The 6,425-nt window shown below is 34.0% G+C and overlaps 1 long non-coding RNA gene across 1 annotated transcript; it reads right to left on the bottom strand.

The window, feature by feature from the left end:
* Window positions 1–1,248: 1,248 nt before the first annotated feature.
* On the bottom strand, window positions 1,249–6,204 carry LOC125691970 (uncharacterized). Its single transcript, XR_007376380.1, has 3 exons — window positions 6,104–6,204; window positions 5,129–5,244; window positions 1,249–1,632 (listed from the first exon to the last, which is right to left on the bottom strand). It is a non-coding gene; the product is annotated as an uncharacterized LOC125691970 (long non-coding RNA).
* Between the last annotated feature and the right edge of the window lie 221 nt (window positions 6,205–6,425).

The raw sequence follows: 6,425 nt of genomic DNA, 5'->3' as shown, positions 1-6,425 counted from the left end.
AATTGTTTTTCTTTGCACAGTTATACATATATATATGCTATGTGGAAGACGAATCTGTGCCTTGTGGGCTCAATTTCAAAGCTGAGGTCTTGTGAGTTAGTGTGGATTTTGTAGCAGAGTTACAACAAGAATTGCATTGGGGAATGATGTGTTCCCTGGAATCAGAAGTTACATTTTTGGATGGTTATAATTCACGGGCACTGAGCTGAGCTCTGTTCTGTGCCTACTCATCTGCCTGTCTAGCTATATGCCCAGCTCTATATTTGTTTTGTTTTTCTTAATTATGGCCACAAGAAAGTACGTCATCTTTGCTTAACCTATGTGAGATGTTCTTTGCTAAGCCGTACTATGCATGAAAATAGAACCAAACTGTAGAGTTTGGTTAGATGCTGGAAAAACATTTTATGGCATTTGAGAAAAATGTTAATTCCCTTAGGCTTCTCTTTCCTTAACTCAAGATGCTGCATATGGGGAGGTTTATTACAGTACTCTATTCTGCTTTTCCTTTCCCATGTTGCCATGTTCACCTGTTGTTTCCTGCTAGCCTGCTTTACAACTGATGCTGCAACATACAATAGTCTGCAATGGAAGCTTTCAGAAGTGTTCAAGCAAATACTTTTCCAACTTTTTCCATACTCAAGGGAGAAAGTTGTTTTCCTTCCAATCATTTAGTGACTACAAATATATATATATTTGTATATGTATATAAATACAAGAGATGAAGGACTGTTACATATAATTCACTTATAAACATCTGCATCCCACTGGCATCAGTGAGTTAGACACATAATTACCTTTGTGGATCAGATCTTCGTTCTTACACAGCATGGTTCATATAAGCTGTAGAACCTACTTCTCCAATATGCAATTTTGGGAATTAAATAGATCAATGCCATCTCTACCAGTCTTCTCCAAAGATTTTTTGCATTTTTTTTTATCTTTGACACAGAAATAATGAAGAAGCTTGACAATAGCAAAAAAAAATAAATAATAAGATAATTAAAAAAGAAACATAAAATATCATTGATCAAAAAGAAAAACTATTCATAAACACACACACAAAGACTGGATATTGTTTAGAGCTAATCACTTCACAGAGAAAAGGTTACAAAGCAAACACCTGCTTCTTTTAACAACACTATGAGGGGAAGGTTTTTTTTTTTTTCAGTAGATGCTTTATTTGAAAGATTCATTACAGCAGTTGAAACAGACAATTTAAATATCTTCCAAATGTAAGAGCAGACAGGATGGCATTTAGAAACAAATACAATTAATAAAAATAAGAGAGTGAATTTTGGTAAAATAACATATACATTAGGTACTTGGTTGTATTTGATTGAAGATTAGTTCCACTCAAAACTACAAGTTGCTGGAGCTCAACTACTCACAAATAATATTTCTAACGAAAAAAATCACAGCCAGAATATCATCAGTTTATCATAAGAGAGAAGTACTAACTTTTCTTAAGGATCTCTTTGTACAATACGAAGATTATAAAAAGTTTATCATGAGAAATCATTATAGAAATTAAGACACTCCTGTTCTGTCAAATTTCAGTTGGATCTAAATGAGGGCTGGTACTTTTTTCTGTAAATGTGATCTTTAGCTTCTCCATTAGGGAAATTGAATATTCTGTAAATAAATAAATAAATAAAATCAAAGTAAGTGTTCTAATAATTATCTGTGATTATAATAGCTTCAGTTTGTGAATAATCAATCAATTCATTGATAGAGCTGTACAGATTGAAATAATTGGTAAGAGAACTATAAGCAATTCCTATAAGCATGCTTCAGGATCTTTGTTTATTCAGCTAACTACTCAACAGTAGTTGTTAAATTTACTTTGTAGAATGCAGTATTATTACCAGGTCTGTTGGTGCCCACAGAAAGCTGAGTTTGCATTTGATCTCTTCCTCAGCTTTTGATTCCTATAGTCTCATTTCAAAAGCCTGACTTTTTGCAAAAATTAATCTTTTTTAGATTTGGACTCGTCTTACACATCAGAAAGGAACATCACAGTGTATTTCCTTTCTAGCAATTCCTCAGATACTTTATAAAAGGCTGAATTTAAATGACTACTTTTGTCTTCATAGCATTTGGGAGTTTTCCTTTGCAACCGTAAGATGTAGTGTAATGCACAACCATGTAAAATAGAGTTAGAAAACAATACCTATCTCAGCTACTGAGATTACAGACTGGGGAAACTGTTGAAGTAAAGCATTACCTAAATTTCCTCTTGGACAGTTTTAAGGAATGATAATGTGTGACTATCCGTTGGCCTATGAAAAAGAAAAGAAAGAGACCATGCTCCGAGTACATTTTATTTGTTTAAAGTTTGTGTGTTTGAAAAATCAACCTGTATGACAAGGATATATTATATCAAGAGTCCATTTTAGAGTCCAGATCCAGATCACGTTATGGCTGCTTGTTGCTTGTTCTTCCTTCATAAGATTATGTTGAATTTGCCACTGACATTGAGGTGCCATCATAACAGCTGCTCTTAAACAAGTACATGGACCAAGAAACCATAACCTTAGTCATCACTATAACCTAAAAACAGCAACTAAACAGAATATAAAACTTGAGTTCTATTCTACAAGTAAAACTTTAATTCTAAGCACTCATCAGGCAGAGGTTTTAATCATAAACTGGGATGTTTCTTCTGGCTGTAGGTTTCTCCTGAGCTTGAGGAAACTAGGCTCATGAACAAACTGATTTTTTTCAAGGAAATATTTGATTTTTCCTCCTGAAGAAAACAACCTGCAAGACATCCTCCTTGAAGTCATTCCAATTACTGAGATTCAAAGCTTTGGTTGCTCAAATGAAAACCTGCACTAGTTCTATGCCAAATTCAGAGCAACTATAAAGATTCATAGCTTCAGAAATGTCAGTGAACTTGTCCAATTTAACCTGTCAGATACTATGATCAATCAAATGCAAACAGTTCTGTAAGAGAATGGCAGGAATTAATTCAGAAGATAGATCAATGTTCTTATTCAATTTCATCTTATGTTGTTTTTCTATTTCTTTCTGAGGCCAGAACATCAAGATTCATCACTTCTTTTTCTTAAGAAAAAGCATGAACTTTCACTTAAGGACACTGGGAAAGTTCTAAGTGAAAATACTTTTAGGTGACAGCTTCCCAAGAGTAGCTGATAGCACATATTATTCCATTACAGAGCAGAGGTAGTTCTGGCACTGGTCCTAGCACTCCTATTCCCAAGGGTTCCAGCTTTTGCCCCTACATTACCTAGCAACCACAAGAAATGACAAGGATGTAAAAGAGCAAACCATGTTGACTAAAAATGATTGGGAAGGTGAGAAAATACTTCAGTCATCTCCAAGGCACTCCAAAGGGCAATAGCAATGACACAAGAGGGATGTAAAAGATGACTTGCATTCTAGGGCCTCCCTAGCATGAAAAAAAAAGATTATCACAGCTGACATTTCTATGTTTTTCTCCAAGTCCATTTATAATAAATATTTAAAAGTAAGAAAAAAAAATCAGAAAACAAACCCTGAAGGAGAGAGAGGATTCATAATTCATCATAGGATTATATCTTGCACACACAAAATCAACTAGATAGTCAGTCTGTTAAAATGTGTCCTGAATATGAATTGAAAGTAACATCTTACCAAATATAATGCACAATTGTAAAGGGAGATACTGAAAAACATTTCATGCTGAGTTTAAAAGAAAAGCTTTGTTTCTTTTAATAGCTAGTCAAATTCAATTTATTTCTTTACTTTTCTCCTTTTTTTTTTTCCTGGGTACATATCTTTATTTTCCTGTCTCTTGTCAAATACATCAGAATGTTCTTAAGCTAATCTGAGTAGTCAGTCCTACTGAAAATGAATCAAAAAGCCACAAACTTTATTGCTAAGTGAAGCAATTGTATATCATGTGATTAAAAATACATCTTTAACTAGTTTTAAATTCAATAGGTAGGTCCTCTTCAACTTTCTGGAGCACTAATTTCCTTCTAGTGACATGAAAAGACTTATGTTTTCTTAGTCAAAAGATTGCTCTTTGCATTATGACAGTGAATTACTCTCAGATGCCAACTTTCAAATTCGAACTAAATTCCACGAGTAGACTACTTTTGGGTGGCTTTTTCCTTAGGTTCAAACAAAATTTAATGTAAGCTATAATCTAACATAAACCATGAAAACTAACAGCAAAAAAAGCCACAAAGTAATCTTGGATCCACGGAGTCATAAAATTTACAGAGGACCACACCATTTCAGAGGACACGAAGTTTTTGCCTTAGTGTTCAGTATTGAATAACCTGGGGAGTTTTCTATACTATACATTTTGGGGGGACTAGGAACTGGCATTTAACAGATAATCTACCTGAAATTGAAGTAACAGTATCAATTGGGGATGATCATGGTAAACAGCAGTAGTCTAAATGGCCAAGATTTCATGATATTCACCCAAAGTCCAACAGTACAAGGATGAAATAGTATTGTTAGAGATGTACTATATCTCTTAGCACTGGAAGACTTGAGAATGTGGTGATAATCCTTAAAAAGAAACATTCCAGGTGAATCTAGGGAAGCATAGACCATAAACCTGCAGGTAAATTAATGAAGAGTATGTTTATATAGAGTTATTTGAGTCCTACATGAATGTAAACAACCTGGAAATAATGTGGTTTCTGCAGAAGGAATCATATAATCTTAGGAAGTTCTATGATACAAAGTTTTTTGTGTTTTTTTTAAGGGATCAAAATATTTATGGATAAGAATAATACTGTCAATATGCTTAAAATTTCAACAGGCATCTCATAAAGTTACATGCAAAACACTTGTGGGAATATTAAGCAACAGAAACTGTAGGTCCTAATAGGTAAATAGATGGTTAAAATGTAGGAGCAAATCATTACATCTCACGTATAGGAAAGTTGCCAATAGTATTCCATGGAGATTGGGATTTATAACATTCAACATACTTATAAGTAACCTGAAAATGTAGTGAGCAGTGAGGTGGCCATATTTGCACACAACAAAGCAATGCAAATGTCAAGGCAGCATGAAAGCTGACCATAAAGAATTGCAGCTTGACCTTATAAAATGATTGGATAATAAAACAACAAATGAAATTAATAGGAATAAAGTAATATACCTGGAAGAAAACAAATCCAACTTCACACATAAAATGATAGGATCTGCACTGCTGGTTGTTGGAGTAAGTCTTCATGTTTGTGACAGATGACAGTATCATCTTCGTGTTTAATTGCTCTGGAAAAATAAATAATATATTTTAAACCATCAAGGAATAAAGAAAAAGAAAAAAACATAATTATGCTACTCTACAAATTCACAGCTTATGTACTCCTCAATTCCTGTGTGCTATTCTAACCTGCTTAAAAACAAAATGGAGTAGTTGGCAAAGCTTCAGAGATGGTCAACAAGCACAATATGGAATAACTTCCTTAAAAGGCTGTTTAACAGGCTAATAGATGAGTTAGGAGGAAATACGATTTAGAGACTATATGGACTGACTGCTCACTACTTCTTCCAGTATACAAATTAAACACCATCAGATAAAGAGGATGAGAGAGTTAGGGCGGTCAAGAGATATTTCTTTAAATTATGGCTGGAAGATCTATGGAACTTTTTGCCAGGGAATTTTGGATGAATGAGTTTTACAGGAGTACAGAATAGACTGAGCAAACATTTCAACAGAATATCCTGTAAATGCTACTAAATAAGCATAATGCATTAGACTCAGGAAATCTACAGAGCTGAAAACCTGTGGATGCTATGGAGACTTGTAAGGACAAAGAATCATACATGTTCTTCATATTGTCACCTACAGAATGCTGGTGCTAGATATGAACTGTATGTCTCCATGTTTGCATGCGTTTCTAAAAAGGAGCCACAGGAGATAGTTCAGATAAGCTATAGTACCAGAACAGTACAACATATTTTTCTTTTTCAAGTCAAAAGAAAATATCTACTTGCTTTGAAAAATTGCTTGTATACCTGACTGCAATAGAAATTTGTTGAGAACATTAGATAGATCTGGAATCCTTTGTTATATAGTTTCATGAATCCACTTCTCTGAATGTATTGAATTTTGGCAGACTGAACTCACCTCACCTACCCATAGCCATCTGGGAGTTCTGTGTTTATTCTGAGCTGTCACCCAGATTCTCTGAGTGAGAAATGGGAACTCTGGACTGTGAGTCATCCCATCCTAAAATAGATGTTGAAGAGCTCATAAGAAAGGGAAATTCTTGTTAAATAAACAAATACACAAGCAAAAGAAAAAAAAAACCCAAAACTACATTTATATATTCTTTTTTCATCTATTGATAACTCTGATTAGAGAATTCAAACTCAGATATACTGTGTAAATTCAGATAACGAGTGCGTATCATCCAAACGAAACAGTGAAACTAAAAGATTTTTCCTGT

This window comes from Lagopus muta, chromosome 4 (assembly GCF_023343835.1).
Source record: "Lagopus muta isolate bLagMut1 chromosome 4, bLagMut1 primary, whole genome shotgun sequence".
Taxonomy (NCBI): Eukaryota; Metazoa; Chordata; class Aves; order Galliformes; family Phasianidae; genus Lagopus; species Lagopus muta.
The sequence above is the reverse complement of the archived record's forward strand: the minus strand, read 5'-3'. Positions and strand labels throughout refer to the sequence as shown.